Source organism: Camelus bactrianus, chromosome 12 (genome assembly GCF_048773025.1).
Source record: "Camelus bactrianus isolate YW-2024 breed Bactrian camel chromosome 12, ASM4877302v1, whole genome shotgun sequence".
Taxonomy (NCBI): Eukaryota; Metazoa; Chordata; class Mammalia; order Artiodactyla; family Camelidae; genus Camelus; species Camelus bactrianus.
Genome location: NC_133550.1, coordinates 44,640,692 through 44,661,218, shown reverse-complemented (window position 1 = coordinate 44,661,218; position 20,527 = coordinate 44,640,692).

The window sequence follows — 20,527 nt, the reverse complement described above, 5'->3', positions numbered from 1 at the left end:
ATCTATCTGAAATATTCTTATTTTTGTGTCTGTGGTAAATAATCTTCATTTTAACAAATCAAGTGAATTTCAATGCAGGTGGTCAAACTTGGAGAAAAGGAGCTTTGTATGCTATTCTGTCCTAATTTAGTTGAACTAAAGAACACAGCCTGAAAGACACTGTAAATTCTCATGCCTAAAAACACTCTATAAATACTTGCAGGTAAATCTTTTTCTTTTTCTGTCAACATTTTGCTATTTTCATTTATAAGTAAATAGATTAAATCCCTTCATAATCTTTTCGGGCACTCTTGATCAGGTTTGATATAGGAAATGTAATCACTGAAATTGCTGGCTGTCTGTATGACAAAATGTTGATGCAAGCTTACCACCTGTTTCTATGGATACAGTCACATATTTTTACATTTCCATTACAGGTCATGTGAATAGCCAACAGAAATATATGGGCTTAATTCTGTATGGAACAAGAGAAATTATAAATAAGTAAATAATTCTTATATTAAACAAGAGAGGTGTAAGCTGAAATGTTCATTAGGGATATAATTCAATACAATCCTGGTCTGGCAGCAGATGTAATTTATTAAAAAATATAAACTCAATGAATAACTGAAAAATTGTGCTGAACACTGGAATTTGACACAACATTGTAAAATGATTATAAATCAATAAAAAATGTTAAAAAAAATAAAATAAAATAAAATGCAGAGAGGATTACTGGCAAAAAAAAATATATAAACTCATAATCAATTAGAAACCTATGAGTTTAAAGTCATTAACTTGGTATAGGGAAGCTTAGGCAGACATACAACATGAATTAATTAAGCTAGTTTGCATAGATAGATAGATGTATCTATGTGAAAAATTTTAATGTGTCTGAATTTTGATAAAACCAGATTATTTTTTTCATGTTCACAGTCCTCCCAAAAGTTAATTTGTTTCCAATGAGTCAGTCTTGTCAAGATGATTCATTTCATCTCTGATTCAACAGTTTGGAATCTATTGCTCAGTCTTCGGGGAATGGCAGAGCAAGCATAACTGAAGGTTACAGCATAGGAAGTTTTGTGTGCTCAGGGTGGGAATGAAGAAAGTGAGCACCTTCAAAAGGCTTCAGATTGATTATTTTAAATACTGTTCAAATCTGTGTTCAGAAGAAAAGCTGATTGCCAAATTGGGAAAAGAAAGAATTAAGAGAATAACTATTGCGAATTGTTTCAAGAAATCAGTTAAGCTCAGGCCCCAGACTTGCATCCTTCACTAAGAAAAGAAGTCTGCAGTTCATTGGACTGATTCTCCTTTTCAGAATGGCCACCACTTATTTCACTCAACCAAAAACATACAAACTCAAAGGGCTTATCAAATATTCCTTCAGTCACACAGAATACACTCCCAGAGAGAATTTCTGTTAACTGTAACTTTATCTCCATCTCCTTATGTCTCCAGTGGTACCTTGGCATTCCAGTGATATATCAAAGGTCTTCATGATTAACTGACATCTCAGGCAACTCCCCCACCCCCCAGTCCACCTATTAATACACCATTAAGTGTGTTAGTCAGCATTTTACTGAAATACATGGGTTCCAATTTGTTAGTGAGGCAAGTGAAAAGGTAATGGACTAGGAAAACAGTAAATATAAACTGCTAAGTGGTATAGTACGTAAAAAAGGCAAGGTGGGGAAGGTAAGTACGAGTGAGGGCAGGATGATATGCTTTCTCTAGTAGCTACAGTTAATCTCTTGAGTTCTTGGTATTTACCTCAATTATGGCTTATATAAGTCCTACCTGGTAATTCTGTTATTTGTGTACTTATCTCTGTTTTTGGATTATAAATTATTTAAAAACAAGGGCAACTTCTTGTTTATCTTTGCTCTCTCCTAAGGTTTTGAAAATGTATAAATTGTAAAGAGTGGTGTTGATTGAGTTTAATTAAACAAACATAAGACTGAAAGTAGAGAGGAGTTTCTGCAGTTCAAGATCTTAAAAGTATAGACATCCCACCAGTGGATCAAAAGGATAGTGATGAAAGTGAGAGGCTGATTTTTGAAATTAAGCATGGTTGGGGAGTTTGAGAAATTCCAAGAACAAGGCATTAAAAGACTTGATTAATATTAAGGATTCTTAATTACTAAATAATCTTAATTACTTAAATAATGTCCAAGGTTGAAGTAATATGCAAATAGAGAATATCTTATGGAAAAGAGTGTTTAATTTTTTTGAAATAAAATAAGGACAAAATAGAGATGCTGACAGGCAATAGTCACAGAGAAAGAGAAAAGTGGCATGATCATATGGCACAGACCATAAAGAAAGAGGAACTAGGCAGTGGTGTCATATCAATGGTCTGGGAGCAACAGCAGAGAGCATGGAATTTACTGACTTCCTTTATTTATAAGATTTGCAGATTCTTTAAAGGCAGGACACAACACTCTGATACTAAAATTGATGAAATGCAGAACTCTTTGTGTTATTTATACCTCCAAAGGAAAGAAGGCTGCCAGTTAGGGCCACACAGGGGATAGTATCCTGGAACAGATAAGGGCAAGTCAGAGCTGTAGGAGGCAGTTTATAAACAGCTCCTGGTCATCTAGGTTTCCACGGCTCCCTGTAGATTGGCTAATTTGCATAATGTCATTTTCTCAGCTCAGTGGCATGGGGGCCATCCCCAGGTGCCGGTACCTGGCCCCGAGGCAATTAGGATGTGTGTATACTGGGCCTGGAGTAGGAGGGCCCACTAAGAGAAGTGGTTGAGGTGTGGACTTAATCAGCTAATCAAGAACTGATCAGCCTCTAGCCAGGATTTTGAAATTTAGGTCAAAGCAGCTTAAAACAACAACAAAAACTATATTACAGTCTGGACTACGGAGTTCAGGGGGATGGAGAAAGAGAAGCTTCCCTCCCTTCCAGAATTAAAATTCATAGTCGGTTTCTCTTTGGAGATCTTGTCAGAAGATCTGATCTCTTTAGAATTGAGGAGCTACATTAACGGAGAATCTGAAGAGTATCTGATCAAAGTCTATATCATCACGTATAAATCTTTAACAAATACTAGAAACACAAAATTCAACTTATCCCTTGAAGCTTTAGAGAAATATTTTTAGAAGATAATAAAGTAATACTATAAAAAGTGACTGTCAAGTATGTGGAATTTCTAAATCTGGGTCCTCAATGTATCAATTGCTGAACTACTGTCAACAGATTCCCCACTTAATTTCAAGTCTGTTGACTGTGAGTGGGATAACATTTAAGATGTTACATGGTACTCTGAAGAAATGCTCCTCTAATTCTGGTTGACCTCTCATAATGCCATCTATGCCTCTCTCTCTCTCTTACATACACACACACACACACACACCCCCCAGATCTCCGTTAACATTTTTACTGGAGAAATTAAGCTATCTATTATAATAATTTTGATAATCTCTTTGCAAGAGAAGATTAAACATCAATAATTATAGAAATGGTTACAGATTATAGTCTAAACATTTAAGGTTGGTATTCATAAGAAAAATCAAACACCCCTAATGCTATTAGAGATTTAACACTGGCCCAGATGACCACCAGTGTGACCTAGTATAGCATATTTTACGTTCCAATATCTATTTGATTCTTAAAAATGAAACTAGAATCAAAGAGAATTGCACTGGACAAGTTAAACAGTAAGAAAGATGGAATGCATGACTATTACAATAGGGTAGAGAAATTGAATCCAACTCCAATGAGACAAAAGCAAGAGAGTTTTTAAGCACTTGGGTGAGCTAGTGGAAAAGTACCAGAGGAAGAACTTCTGAGGGGAGGGTGGTCAACGTGATCAGACCACCAGCATTGGCATTTATCTAACTTATTCTAACTTTTCTACCTACCCCCCACAGAGATGGGAGACAGAGGTGTTATCTTTCTTGTGACAACATTTCAAAGGGATGGCTCCTAGGTCCTAGAGGAAGACATTCCTAGGTTGTAACACTGGTTAGAGTCTGAGAGAAGACTAAATCTAAGACACAGGGGAAGAATTTACAATTGCAAGGTTTTTAAAAATAAATGCTCTAAGAAAAAGAAAGGACCCTACTGTTAGAACAAAACCTGTGAAAAGTTTAGTTAAGCTAAGGGAAGTATCAAGGTCATTTGGAAGAGAAATTTCTATCCTTTAAAATACATTATAAATTTAAATCACGTTTTCTTAGCTGTGTAAACTAATGTCTCTTTGTACAATATTGATTCATCAATTTATTCACACATTTATCAGATATCTACCACATGGCACACACTAGATTTAGACAGGGGATTGTAAACTTTAATAAGGAATTCAAAATATTAACAAAACAAAGAGTAAAAGAAAGAAGTAAATAACTTCAGAGGTAAGAAAGGTATGAGGGCCAGTGAATGTGTTCTTGTAAGTTAGATGTATACCTAATTTTAATGAGCAATCATATTCCAAATGACTTGGTATAATTCACTAAAAAGAAAACTGAAATTAATCCTTTTTACAAAGCATTTATTTTTTCCTAAATCATCTACCTTTTAATTCTACATTTTAAAGTCAGATGTTTCTCAGGGTACATCAGGATATTATAATTTTTTTTTAATCTTATGAAATTTATCAATGTACAGATAATCATATTTTTCAGGTATTAATTTTATAAAAGACAATGTACACTGCTTGACTTTTCATTTCCTATTTTGTTCTACTCTTAATTGGGATTGTTGTTGCTACTGAAAACCAACCCCAAGTATGGGCCTCTCTGCTATTTGGCTATAAGTCTTTTGGGTTTTTTTTTTTCCCTCCCAGCTCAACTAAGCTAAAGCACAGATGTATTTGGTTTTGGTTTCTGGTCTTCTTGGTCATTCTAGAAGTGGAAATGTCACTTTGCAGTCCAACTTGTAAAGCTTCCTGTTGTTGACCAATATATACACATGAAAATAATCCACTGTTCATCAGGGAAAGTCAAGCTCCTGAAAGATCAAGCAGAGGACAGAGGACTATTACCCATCTTTGGAGATGAGATCTTTAAAGGGGATTTTTATAGAAAGCGTTTTGAAACCCATTTATTTCCATTAAATGTATCCATATTCATAAGCAACAAATAGATTGAGATGTAGCTTACTTCAGAGCAACAGCATTTCCCTTCATACCTCCCGTACATTTTTAAAACACTTAAAACACTTTAAAACTTTTTACATCACTCATCACATTGTAGAGTTTAAAAAGTGTACAATTCACTTTAAAACAGCCAAACAGAACCAACTAAACATAAACTAATTTTTCACACCACCCATGTGTTTATTGAATTTTGCTTCCTGTTATATGATGTACGAAAGGGCCTTATAAATTATTGAATGCCCAACAAAATAACTGAACTTGACAATCTTCTAAAACTACATATAAAAAATTCAAGTGTTCTTAGAGCTAGGCTTTTCATTTGAGTGGTAAGGGGAAAACAATTTTAAAACAGAGTAAGTGAAATTTTTCACGTATAAAGTCGATATTATTGATTTTTAACGTGGTAGTTCTTACATAATTAGAGTGCCACCTAGTGGGGAAGTCCACTAGACAGGGTGTATTTCAAAAGTTCTAACAAGGTAGTTTCCTAATTTTCCATCTTTCTAGTAACTGAGTTGCAAGAATAAAAGCTAAGATATGAGAAGACTGTTGTAGTTCTGACGAAGGAGCTTCTGCGCAACACAGAAGGAAAATATATTCATTGTGAAAGCTAATAGTGTAATTTTACAGTTTGTTTTCTGAGAACTGCAGACTTTCTTGGCATAAAGATTCTCAGCACAGACCACTGTGTCCATTTCCCTACCCTCATCTGCACACTAGGACACCTGACCAGACTCTAGCATAGCTTCTAGTAGCAGTGTTGAAAGTCAAACATGTTCACTTACATGCTGAAACAGTGGCATCTTGGCTTCTCTTAGAGATACTTCCCAATACTGAGTTCCTCTCACTTCTAGAAAATGTGTTTTTATTTCTAACTAAAACCCAATGTGTATAATAAAAATTCTTTTTTGTTGTTGTTCTTGCCTTGGTGTAACTAGAGAAAGAATCTATGGATCACTGAGTTAAAGCTGAAAGAACTCTTACAGATAAAATAGGCCATTTGACAGATGACAAAACTGAAGCTTATTTTTTAAGTAAATGCTTACATTGAAAGAGTAAATTAATGCCAGAACAGGATTGACCTCTAGGACCTGACTGAAAACTGAGTAGTCTCTCTACCCCATAACAGTGTGTCTCCCTCCTTGGGGTATGGTCATCTTGATAATAGTAATCAAATACCTCAAGATGTGGGGCTTGCCCTCAATCTTCTCTTCCTTAAGTTTCAACATAATTAATCTCCCCTCTGACACTCGTCGAAGTTCCCACCTAGTTCTTCTTCCTCAGTATATAGTACCTAGTACAACATGGACACATTATATTCCCCCAATACTTACTGAGTGTTCTCACCCATCTCAACTACATCCCTAAACTTCTCTTCTCCCTTTGTGTGGATCTGAGATATGCTCACCCCAAGAAAAAAGCCTTTGTAGGTTCCTGGCATACAATGATTATTGCTCCATTTAAAACATATTGAGTAAATTACCCCTATTTTTATGGTCCATCAAGTTGGATTTTGGCAAAGTACAGCAATGTGGCAAGTAATGACTGACCCTGTGAAACAAGTATGAGCTTCATATTCTCTGATGGTTCAAATGGATATGAAGATAAAACCCTTAGTGACAGAAAATGCAAAATCTATTTTGTGGTTTCTCCTACAGAATATTAACCATTCTTATTATACCTGTATCCTATTCCTTATTGAGTTCAAATATATCTGGCTTCATGAAGCAGTTAACTGACTTGGCATCCCATTCTTATTGTTGCTACTCTCAATTTATCAAGCACAAAGTAAAAATTACTATTAAAGAATCACAAGTTCTAGTTTTTGTTGTTGTTATTCCTAGGTTCAAATTCCTAGGAATAAAAAATTCCTATTTGTACTTCAAATTATTAATTCATTCAATTGAGAGTTTTCTAAAGATATTGGCTGCTCCCAAATGTTACATAAAGGTCTTCTAAAGATCAAACTATTGGTCTGCCCTTGATGACACTTAGAAATGCTGACCTGTAGGGGACTTATGACTGGAGCCAACTGTTAATTTCATGCCACTCAAACTCAGATGAGACAGCAAACACCCGGGCACCAACCAGGACCAATAACAAAAAATGAATCACTGTGCTTCCAAGAGATATATGAAAGAAAGCTCATGAAACTGAGAGATATGCAGTGAAATCTCTTGGAATATGATGATATAAGACAAAAGATATGAATTCAGCCAAAGGAATCCTTATTTACATCCGACAGCATATTCTATTATGACTGCCTTCATTTCTCTTTGACTTAAAAATACATTTAATGCCCAACTCACAAAATCTCTTTAATATCCATAAATCCTTTTTAAAGTTATATGTAATATAAACAAAAACTGTATATTTTTCTTGCTTAACCAAAATAAAGAAAAACCAAAAGCCTAGAAATCAAAGGTATTTTTCCTTAACAATCAAACAATTCCTTATTGGTTTGAAGAATAATTGCAGCTGTAAGAAAAATATCAATATTGGTGAGAACATACTTCTAACAATACATGTAGAAGGCTGTATTTTAATTATCTACCAATCTGTCTCTCCCACTACTCTAGGTCCCTTGAGGGGCCATATCTTATTTCTCTTCATAACCCCATCATTGAACATACTCTCTGTCACACAGGAGTTCAATAAATGTTTGTCCAAATAAACTACATTCAAGTGCTTACTGAATTGGTGATTAAAGTCAGAAAAACCTTAAGATTTTTTTCCTCTTATTAATTCAGTAACCCACAGAAGTCGATATTTAAGTTTTGTATCTGATATCAAACTTTACAGATGCCCTAGAATATAGACAAAAATATAGTCAAGATTTTTTGTTTGATTTTATACATGTTGAATTGAACTTGACACTAATAAGTGAGAAAAAGTCCCACTTTGTTTTTCTAACATGTCCCCCAAGTTCCTACCTTCCAGCCTCTGATGACATTCTTTCACAGACCTGAGTCTGTCTCTTCCCATCTCACCACCCACCTTTGCTTATAACTAATACCCAGCACTCAAGTCCCAACTCAAATCACACCTCACCAATGGAGTATAACATCATGCTCATAAGCACTGAAATCAGATAGAACTGATGGGTGTGATTTTCTAAGTTATGCTTCCTAATAATACATACTCCCAGCACTTTCTGCCTTAGGGTTCACCACATCAAAACTGATACCTACATAAATAATCAAATTAGTATGAATCGCTATGTATTTTCCCCAGGACAGTCACTCTACTAACTTTCAATCTCCTGTTCTCATGACGATTTGCCCAGTTTTTATGCTCATATCACTGTACTCTTGTCCTGATATCTGCTTTGTTGTGGCTGTTGTTCTCTCTCAGCTTCCCTGGGTCTCCTGACCTCTGTTCCTATATTATCCTCAGCCCTGTTAATGTGCAGCCATTCTTAACTAGATGTAAGAGTATATGGATTAGGGTCCTTCCATTACCTCTTCTATCAAGCCAAATCCTGTTTATCTCTAAAGGACCAGATCAAGTGTCACACATCAAGGTCTTGCCTGCTCACCAGCACACTGACATAATAATTCTATTAACACTTTCTTATGTTTATTACAGCTCACTAAAAACTGAGATAGGAAAGTTCACAGAAATCCCTCACAAAGCATTTAGTCGTCACTGTACAGTGCACTGCAGCAGCCATCTAAAGTCTAAATATTGGGCATGAGGTCCGAGAGAAATGAGTTTTCAGAGCTCCCCAAAGGTTGAGAACTGATCAAGACAGCAAGGGAACTCCGTGGTGCCAAACGCTGCCTGGTGAGCAATAAAGCATAAAGTGATCTCTTGATTCTGGTGATCAAATTCCAAGTCCTGCTAAAAGGAAAAATCTCAATTCTGCACTCAAAATATTTGAAGTTAATGGTGAATTTGAAGCTTAGCTGAAGATACAATAAAATCTAAATACAGTTTAACTACATATTATATTAACTCATCCTCCCCCACAAACTAGCAACCTAACAAAAGGAGAGGCATTCCTTTCTTAGGGGGTAAATATTATTTATTTCAGTCTCAACTTTTCTTTTACCCTATAATGTCAAGCACATAATAAAAATTACAAGATATAAGAAAATGTTACCCATTTTCAAGAGAAGAAATAGCCAACAGAAACAGTACCAGAGATAAATCAGTTGCTGAAATTATTGGACACGAAAGTTAAAGAAACTGGAAAGTATATTAAAGGTATATTACAAACAGACATCCTATTAAATTATTTCATTTACATACTTAACTATTTTGCTTGGTTGTATGTTCTAAGCCAAGGGTAGGGGAATTTTTTAATTTATTTGTGTATGCACAGAATAAGTCCATTGCCTTATAGTATTCAATGGACTTTTTATTGAATAAATGAAATAAATATGATGATGTATTTTCATGTTTTGGGGAAAAAATAGGTATACATACTAAATGTAATGATGGAAGGAGTAAATAAACTAAAAGATGTATACAAAGTATGGCTAATCCCACATATTCCATAAATCAAACAGTATGAATTTGCTTCAATGAGTGTCTCTGTTCAAGAAATCTATGAGAAAAATACATTAATGGCATTGGTTTAATTTTTTAGGCTGAAAGAATGTAATAATTTCCAGCATTAGAGGTTACATTTTAATACTGGAAAAGTCACAGATGAAAAGAACACTTACCAACTAAGAGCTACAGGTCATACTCTTTAGTCAGAAAATTAAAGGAATCCCTATAAATAAGATCTCTTGCAGTGATGGATTTACTTATAACCAATTCCTAGTTGTTAAGTATTCTGAAATGATATAAAGAGGGTTAAATGCATACTTTTAGTTTCAGTTATAATTTTTCCCTTTTAAAGGAGAGTGACGGCCTATGTGTATCCATTGATCCTAATATTTTTGGAATAATTTTTAATGCACATAAAACTTGTATAATGATACCCCTCCTTCTCTGAATCCACAGAAAGAAGAAGGGATTAACACAGGGGAAGTTGTGTTACAAAAGGAGAGGAAACAGCTGGTCCCTTTCTCCCTTTCCTCCAGGAGGATGATGGAAGGACGAGAGAGAGAAGAGTAGGATAAAAGGGCAGATTTTAGGGTTACCATTTTTCCACTTCTCATGACTAAGCTGCACATGGGTATTATTTCTATCCAATTACATACAGGGGTATCCAAAAGACAATAGGACCACTACTGGCATATCTGGAGAGGGTGAAGTTCTTTAGAAGTCTAGCAACCAGCTCAGTGTTATGCCCATCATACAATATAAGTAGTACAGCTTTTGCAGAAAAAGATAATTGGGAAAAGATCCTGTGCAGTACCCTGACCCCTCAGTCTGCATATGTTGATGATTTAGAGATTCCCATGTGCCCTGGTAAGAGATGAGGAAGGATCCAGAAGGGGTCACAGCCTATAGTATGTGAGGGAACCATGGACAGAAACACAGGCTTTGGTCATAGGTGCCACCTACCACTCAAAAAAGTCCAGAGACTACCAGAGCATCAGCTACCTATGATAGAAACAGAGCATTCAAAGAACACCGTCCTCTTTTCCCACCATCCCAAATCACATAGGCCTCTGGTGTATCCAGATATCACCTTGCAGAGAGGCAGGTTGTTGGTGGAGAAAATATGAAAAGCCAAGCATTTGCTTAAAGGAGACTGAGTCATCCAAAAGACATCATTTCAACCAGAGGAAATGGATGCTCTTAAGTGACAAGTTCCCCTTCTGCCTTAATACTCTGTGGGGTCAGAGTTGAGAGAGGAGGATTAGATCTGTTACAGATGCAAAAAGTTACATTATCTTTCCATATTTGGTTTGTAATATGAGTAAATGTTATCTCCTTGTTACTGATAGAAAAATAATTTTAAAAAGACAGATTAACAGATGATGATGATGATGAAGATGGATAGACAAGAGCTAAATGTATCAGATTTATAGGTCTAGATGATCAATAGAGATGTAGAGTAGAAAGCGGAGCTGGATATAGACATCGATGTAGGAATATAGAAGTAAGTGTTGATATAGACATAGATATATGATACACATATACCACAAAACAATAAAGAATTTTCTCTGTGTAAAACATTATTTCACAGATATTGTTCATGAATACAAAACTGTCAATATGACTTCTCCACATATGCTCCCTCAAAAGTAAAGTTTAAAGGAAACAAACACTACTGAACATCTTAAACAAGCTAGGTTCCTTTCATGTACTACTCATGTAACCCCCAAACCACTATGAGGTTAGATATACTATTAATCCCATTTTACAACTGAGAACACAAAAAAATTTAAAGAAGTATGTATCTGGTTTTAAGGTAATGAAGCTTCTAGCAACAGAGCCAACATGCAAACCAGTTCTCTCTGGGTTTGCTATGGGAAGTTGACTCCCCGAAAGAAAGATTTTAGGAAAATTAAAGAACTCTTTTTTTCAGGACTCTGATATATAGATTCCCTTAGACTACCATGGTACAATCTCAGGAATTAGTTGACTCAATGTATTTTTATTTCCTAGACAATATTATTGCAAATTTTAGCAATTTACAATTCCTGTGCTCCTTAGTATAGATTCAGAACAATTTTATTGCAATTTCTACATAATAGGAGAAAAAAATTAAACATTCCAAACAAAGGAACAAAGTTTCAAGTTGCTGAACACTGGAATTTGACTACATTCAGAAGGTAGACAAAAGTACTGATATTATAAAAAGAGACAATCTTAGGTGTCAGATCAACAGTCACAACAGAAAACAATCCTACCATTTCATCAGAAGTTTAAGCACCACTAAGGAACTAAAGTTAACTATCTTCTCTAAAAGAATTTGAGTTTAAATGATCCTGGAGTAAGACAATTATGAAACTGTGGCAGATTCTCTTTTAAAAAATATATGCAAACACTTCAGATTAATGAGATAAAAGGAGAAAGAGCAGACGTTCTCCACACTGACCTATGAACACATTCGTTGTGTTCACAAGTAGGACTGCTTTATCTTGTATTTTCTTCTGAGATGAATGAAGAAAGGTAGAATGCTTAAAATTGATAAATAATATAATGTGTTATCTTCCTTATGAAATGATGGAAAAAATATTGATGTAACCTCTGCTTGAGTTTACACTCAGAGTCAAGGACAAGGTGTCTAATGCTGCCCACACTAATACATAAACAAAAAGGAATAAAAATTCAATTGAACTAAGAAGTAAACAGCAATCCTTCTAGAAAAAAACACACATATTTTTCACTAACAAATTGGGAACAAGACAAAAGGATAACTTCATTTTGCTTCTTAAAGCAAAATCTTATAAGACCCATCTGTAAGATTTTAAGATCTATAAGAGGCAGAATTAAGTTTTATTTTCAGTTTTCTTATTGGTATTTTCTTTCTTCCTGTCTTTCCTTTTTCCTTTCTTTCTTCCTTTTTCCTTTCTTTTTTTTTCCCTTTTAAACCAAATCCATGTATTAAATATAAATTATTATATTTTTAATTTAAAAAAAACTACCATTGTCATTTCCATTGAGTTGACAAGTGCATATAAAAATTTCCTGAATGTTATACTGGTTTGGAGCAATGCAACTCAAAGTGCAGTTAGTGGATTAGTGCTTGTCTTTGAATTTTTACTAAATGAAATAACACGGAAATTGGGAGTAAGCATTTTGCAACTCCTATAGTAACTTACTGAATTTTCTATCTGTTGAATAAAAAGAAAACATACAGGCTTCCATTTCATTTCTCTACTAATTCATTTACATTATACTTTATAAAAATCTGCAATAGTTTGGAGGGAGAAAAATGAGTACATTCCCATAACGAAGTTTTGGAAGCATTGGTTAACAATGAGCTTTGGCAACAAACAGAAATTGTTTTGAGTCCCAGGTCTGCCGAATTCTAATTGTATTATATTGGGCAAATTATTTCATCTCTCTAATTTCAACTTCCTTATCTGAAAAACGAGTGTCTACTATATATGGCTGTCATATAGTCCTTGGACCAGCAACATCAATATCCCCCAGGTTCCTGTTTGAAGTGCAGATTCTCAGACTTGTCTCAGTCTTACCAAATCAGAATCTGCATTTTAATAAGATTCCCCCAGGTGATGCATGCATACAAATACAGTGCTAGACATTAAAAAAAAATGATCAGAAACTATTAACTGTTGTCAAACTCACTCATGATAATAACATGTAAATATTTTTGCTTGAAATAGAGGGTGATATTTGAGACTCATGTAAATCCAGAGATGTAAAAATCAATTTTATTTCTGATATTTACAAATATCTAAAAAGTACAGAATATAATGCAGATTATGTGGATATTAGTAACAAGAAACACTTGCTTCTCATTCTCAAGGATTCCATGTGATAAAATATAAGCCAAGTATACCTAATGGAAATAAAAGTGTTCTGACTTATTGGTATAGCCATAAAGAAATTATTTCCAGAGGAAAATGGATAAATTGAGACAGTGCTACTTTAAGATAGTACTCTTGAACAAAGAGTAAATTTTTTATTTGATCTGAAAAAAAGACAAAGGGAGAAAAATACCACTCTTTGCTCAGCCAATAACACTTGCGTATACTTGGTCTTATATCAAAAATAACCTGATGTTCAAGGGTTTCATGTTAACACCAGCCAAATGTCCTTTAAAGTTACCCTGCTGTGACTAGGCAATAGAGGTCACATACCATTTCAGCTACAAGAGCAAAGCTCAGTGGGAAGTAAAGAATGAAATTGCCTGCTATGTATCCCTAGATCCTCTGTCTAGATTTCTGAGAAAGCATACTCAGGTAGAAATACAGCTTAGTAGTGATTTTTCAGAACCAACACACGCAGGTTAAGACAGGAAAGAAAAGGGGCACAATGACATTTGCCATTTTACAGAATAAAGGTGCATCCCAACAATTTACACAAGGAGTGTGCCTCAGCCTAATATTGCCAGTAATGCTCCAGAGGCTACAGAAGATGCCTAATAAGATAGTTCAATATCTAATACACATCTGAGTGTTCTCTCCTGTTAAAACCACACACAAGGATTACCCAGGGCAAAGAGTCATGAACACTGGTAATTCACCATTTCACTTATAATACCTTTTTTTTTTCAACCCCACATAGCTGCATTTTGTAAAGCTGAACTTTTATAAAATGGAAAGTTCGAATTAGTCATAGAGAAGTATTTTTCTACAATGTCAAATACCAAGATATCTTCCAGATATGAACAGTTACCAGTGTTTACACCATACTAGATACTAAAAGATGGATGTAAAAGAAATGAGGAATTTTTCCAGCTGTGGTATTTACTGGAAGTACATAAGGAACACATAGAAATACATAATATTTTACAGTGAGTCCAGATCCCTGGTTTCCACTCTCAATTTCCATCCACTTTTCATTTTATGTCATGTTTCAGTATAGCATAAATATAAATGATGTCTAGGAAATCTGAGCTCCATCAAAGGTATCCATACTTTGAAGACTCATATATGACACTAAAACAATTGATTTATAAGTTAAAAAAATCTGAAACTAAAATTCAGTCATTGTATTTCTTAAACGTATAGGAACAAGGTATATTTTTTCATAGCTTAAAATTCTTTATATATTGTAAGGGAGAAACTCATTTTAAAATATCACAAGACTTTATGAACCAGACCTCAAATGTATTATTTTAATTATTAAGAATGTGAAATAATATCACATGGATGCACCTAAACAATTCAATAATGAGCTTTATATGCCATTCTTATCCTTGGTAATACAGAGTGTCATTTTTAAAATGGTTCCAAAGTTCAAAATTACATGATTAGTCTCTAAGACTGTATTATCATTTGGTTTTAGCTCAAAAAGTTGTAGAAACTTTATTTTAAATGTCATGGTATTGTCTAATTTTCTTTGTAAGAATCTTCCTAAAGTATATGTGAATAATTGTGTTAAATTATTCATCATGAAAGTTAATTTGACAGTTAATTATAATAAAGGAGAAGGTTTTCTGAACATAAACCAGGGCTTTAATGCCTAAAGGATAAACTGCACTGACAGAATTTGTCCTTGACTGTGGCCTTATTGCTATAGCTAACCCCCAAATTAACACTTCGTGCTTTTAAGAGCTAAAAAAGAATGATGTTTTTGACGATGCAGAGCATGCTGATTTTTCTCTTGGAGAGGAGCATGAAATAGTATGTTGAACGTGTTTTGGTCTGAATTCCTAATTTCACCTTTCATCAGCTATGTGGTTGGAGTAAATTGTTTAACTCTCTAAGCTTCATGATTCTTTTTTGCAGCTATAAAATGTTGATTAAAATATGCAATTTTGGGCTTTGTTGTAATAATTAAAAGAAATGAAAAGCAGCTATCTGTTCCTGAAATACAGAAGGCACTGAATAATTGTTAGCTCTCTACCTTTCTTCCTCTTCCTTCATATGGGGGGAGAGGGCGGTATTTATAATTCCCTCAGGTCTTCAACAGAATTTTTTAAAATTACATTTTATGACATTTATCAGTTAATAATTTTTTCACATGCATTAGCTCTTTTAATGTTTCCAATAACCTAGTGCTGGGGCAAAGCAGATAATTATTCCTTTTTTACAGGTGAAGAAACAGGTTTGAGGAAGTTAATTAAATTAACCATGTTCACACAGCTAGAAAGTGACAAAATGGCATATAAACCTGGTCTGTCTGATTTCAAAACTTACTCCCTATGTCCTACATCACTGGTTCCCAAGCCAGTGGTTCTGTCCTCAGTGGTACAAAAACCTTAACTAAACTGCAGAAAAATTAGGAAAATTGCCATAGTCGGGGAGTTTTCCTAAAAGTAGAAATATATTCATATTTTTAAATTCAGAGATGATGTCCTTTTTTAGGATAAAGTATATTTTTATTTTAAAGCAGCAATGAAAGTAGATGGTAGAGGTTTCTCATGTCTTTTTAGCAAAGATTAGACATGCCAAGCCTATACGTCACCTATTTAAAAAATTTCACTGGACTGTGAAGTGTGAAAGTCTAGAAAGCATATGTTATGGCATGGTATTTTATTGCTCCCACTAATAATTTAAAAATGAAACTTCACTGAAACAGCATGAGACTTCCAAATGAAGCTGGCCTCAGAGAATGTAATATAATGATGTGGGTAAACCTCTATTCCTATCAAACATAAACTAAAAGCTCCAAAAAGGGCATTTAGACTTTATAATAGATTCCAATGGCGGTAGTTTCAGCAGAACTACAAAGTTTGGTGCTGTCAAATTATTCCCTAGTAACAAGCTAAATGTTGGTAGGACAAAAGACACTCCAGAGACCGTGGGTGACCATTATCACGTGAGGCAGTCTGCGGTGGAAGCACACCTACCAAGGGGCAGCAGCATTCATGATGACTTTCTGCAATGAAGAGCCACAGGGTCTTCAGAGTAATCAGACCATATCAGGATTAGCAGGACACTAATATTGTACTGCTCTGATTTTCCAGAGTTTTTTCTATATGTCAACTCATTTTCCATAGCATGAACTTCTTTTTCGTCATTTATTCTTAGACACACTCTTGAAGTATCTGGCTGGGCAAATAATGTTTATATGGTCTGAGATTTAGTAACCTTCGATTAATGCTTTCATATATACCCTGTCCTCCCTTCTTCCCAGGAACAAGACTGCGTTGCTCTGACACATGCTCCCTAAATACCCTGTGCATATCACTCTCATTGAATTTCTATACTACAATACAATTTTCTCTATGTATCATCAGTGCCTTATAGTACCTAGCATATGACTGGTACTCAGAAAGTAGGTGGATGGATGGATGGATGGTGTCTCTAGCACAGGTACACCTGGAGCAACTTCAGTGGCTTCCTTTTATAGAGATGAGATCTAGTGATGTACTCCCTGAGAAACCCTGCAGAGGACAACCCCAAGCCATTCAACAGAACTTCCGAATCACTGAAACACCATCAGCATTTGAAGACCCACATTCCAAATTTGGTCTACATTCATAAAATTCAAGAAATCTTATACTGGTATATAATGACACTGGTTTAATTATAACATCATCTTTCAATTTAAAAAAAAAGAGAAGAATAAACAAGTATCTCATTTGACATACCTTTGCCAATACGATTTTCAGTAGGTTTCCTTGATAATGTAAAGAATCATGTGTGGTCAAGCTTTCAATAAAATACATTCTCAATGCAGGATAAGATGCATGCTATTATTCTTGACCATTTTAAGAGCAAACATAGAGATAGCAGAGTAGTTGAAAGCGCAAATGGATATAGTACCTACTTTAGCAGATTAGTTTTCCATATGGAATTATAAACAGCAAATCTAGAAATGGTTTGGGGGTTCTTTGAAATAAAGGGGAAATTGAAATGACATATAAAAATCCACGGTATGGTTAAGTCAAAGGGAATTAAATCATGTACCCTATGCTCTTAAGAGTAGATTTAGTAGAAACTCTTGGAACAAAGAAATAAGCTCCCATATACCAAAAGATAAACTTTTAAACTTTGATAACACAGATACTTTGAAAGTGTGAAAACGTTTTCAATATCAATGTTTAGAACACTGCAGCTTTCTTCAACTGAAAAAGACACACTAGACACATCTTCTCAACTAAGCAATGAGTGGAATATGCTTTGTTAAATATATGTTCATGAGAAACATAACTCTAGCAAGTAAAATACACAAATATACAAATATAAAATATACAAATGCCTCAGAGTCTTTTAAAAATCATCATAATTTAAAGTCATGAAGGGATTGTAGAGAAAAAGAGGTATCTGTAAATTATTAAAAATTCATCTGATGTCTGATGCACTCTCATACAATAAGAAAATTTAACATTCGGAAGACTTCCTAGGGAGACAGAGAAAGAAGTACACAACTCTGGCTGAAAGGGTGCAATAAAATAGGTGCAATGCCAGGGCACGGGCATGGTTAGAGAGAGATGCTCAGAAAATATAATACCTAAACTGAATTTCAAAGAATTATTGACAATTTTCTATGTAGCAATGAGAGAACATTACAGGCAGAAAGAACAGCAGAAGCAGTAGTATGGTATATTAGTCGTCAGTGTTCTTTTGGCCACAGGAAAAAAGAAACATAATCCAAATTGGTTTAAGCTAAAAAAAAAAAAAAAAAAAGAGAGAGAGAGAGAGAAAGAGAGAGAGAGATTTGGCTCATAGACTAGTCAAGGTCCAGACATAAAAACAGAAACTATGTTACAGACTTCAAACTAAAAGCATTTACTACAGGGAATTGGTTACTCTGATGCTGGAAGCAAAAAAGGATGCAGAGTTAACCCAGATGTTAGTAAATTCAGGACAAATATACCATCCCTAAAATTGATAGAACAAAAAACCAACCTAGGATTTTGAAGGAGGGACTCCAACATATCTGATGCTTAGACCTCTGGGGGTCAGGGTGCAGCTGGAGTTAGAAACAAATTGGAGTACGGGCTCACAATTCTGATACTGCTTTACAAGTATGCTGTAGGGAGCTAGGTTTCTCACTGTTGGGGTGGAAATTTACAGACAATCAAGGGGAGAAGGCTAGAATCATCAACCTTATGGTAATGGATTATACTTGGAGATATCAGTAAGAAACCATGATTACTTTAATATAAATACAGATGGTTATATACAGAAATAACTATAGATATGTGTATATACACGAGTTAGTATACACATTTATTTCTGTGTTCTGTCATCCGAGAGAGCCTAGAAGCAAGGACACCTCAGTAGAAACAAGCCCCCCTAGTACCCAGATTTGGTTACTATTACCATTTTGCAATAAAATGAACCGAGTTTCCTTTGAGAAATGGCTGATTATAGGACTGAAGCAGGAAATATACAAGATGAACCTGAAGCATCTTGTAGTGGTAGAAAGTATGGAAGTACTCAATAAAAATAACAAAAAAACCTAACTGATGGAATTATGTCGAAAGGATACAGGAGTCAACAGAAAAGCCCCCCAGAGGCCAAAGCCAGAACAATTTGAGCAATGTTGTCAGTGCCTGAGACATCAGTGCAGGTGAACATGCTTCAGAAAGGAGTGATCTAGAATATCAAGTGCTGCACAGAGGTAGCTATTGATTTTGGTATTCAGGAGCTCATAAGTGAGTTTAGTAGGAGGAATGTTATTTGTGTGATGTTTTATTTACAGTTTAACTTTTGTAGAGCTGCATCATAATGGTTTGAAGAATTGGTAAGAAGAGAGGGAAGTAAGACAAAAAGATAATTTCCAAGACTGCAAACTAGCAAGTGATGGGATGAATTCAGCCCATAGAAATCTTTTAGCAAACCTGCAGTGTTTTGTTTTTGTTTTGGTTTGGTTTGGTTTGATTAGTTAGTAGCATTTAGCATTTAAGACATTTTAGATAAACTCCAGATTTCCAGAATCTTTTGGAAAATGAGGCTCTGGCATCTGATTCTGAATTTTTGCATGGCAGGAATCAGCCGTAGCAGGCGCTGACAGGCACTGATTCTGCAATCTTCCATTGTCTCCCCTCCAGGCTTCACATCACTCATTTCTATCAACAGCCTGTTTCCTGCAGACATTTTTTATATCTTTTTTTCTTTATCTTTCTTTTAAATGAAGTATAGTCAGTTACAATGTGTCAATTTCTGGTGTACAGCACAATGTACCAGTCATGCATATACATACAAATATTTTTTATATTCTTTTTCATTAAAGGTTATTACAAGATATTGAATATAGTTCCCCTGTAGACATTTGAGTGTGAGACCCAGGTATAACATATAGAACTCTGAAAAGAAGAAAAGTAAAGGATTCATAAAGGATGATTTGATCCAGTGAAAGTTTTGGCTTTATTTTTCTTCTTAAAGATGGGATTAGCTTGAGCCTATCAGTATAAGAAACAAGAGGATAATTATTGAAGCAAAGTCAAAATGTGAGAAGGGATGTGATATAGACAATGATGGAGCAATCAACCTTGGTCGAGCAGAAGGATTCCTCCAGAGACCCAGTTGTATATATAATGAAGCTATGGTTTAAAAGTATGACACTGAGTATAAAGTTACTAAACTCACATGAAGACAGATAGTCAGTAAAGTTTCATTGTAGCCACATTCTGATCACAAGTTGGTAATTAAAAAGAAAAGAAAAGCCCTGACATTTTTAGTTATACCAAGAAACTAGTATTCAGTTTTCTAAGAGACCCAAAGCATAGCTCATGTTTTTGTGTTTCTGATGAATTATACCCAGTAGTCCTTTGCTGCTATAGTGTGCTCTCACACAAAGGACTGGAGAAAACATGGTTGTATAAATCCAGAGAGTCTGTAAATCAAGACTGCTATAGCACAAAATGATCCATTTCCCAGCCTTGCCAAGGAGCATTTTTTTTTTACACGTACATATCCTTCTTATAAAGTTAAAATTCACTTTTGTTCTGGTTGATGTACTGGGGCTGAGTGAAACCACAAAGTTTATTACCTGAGT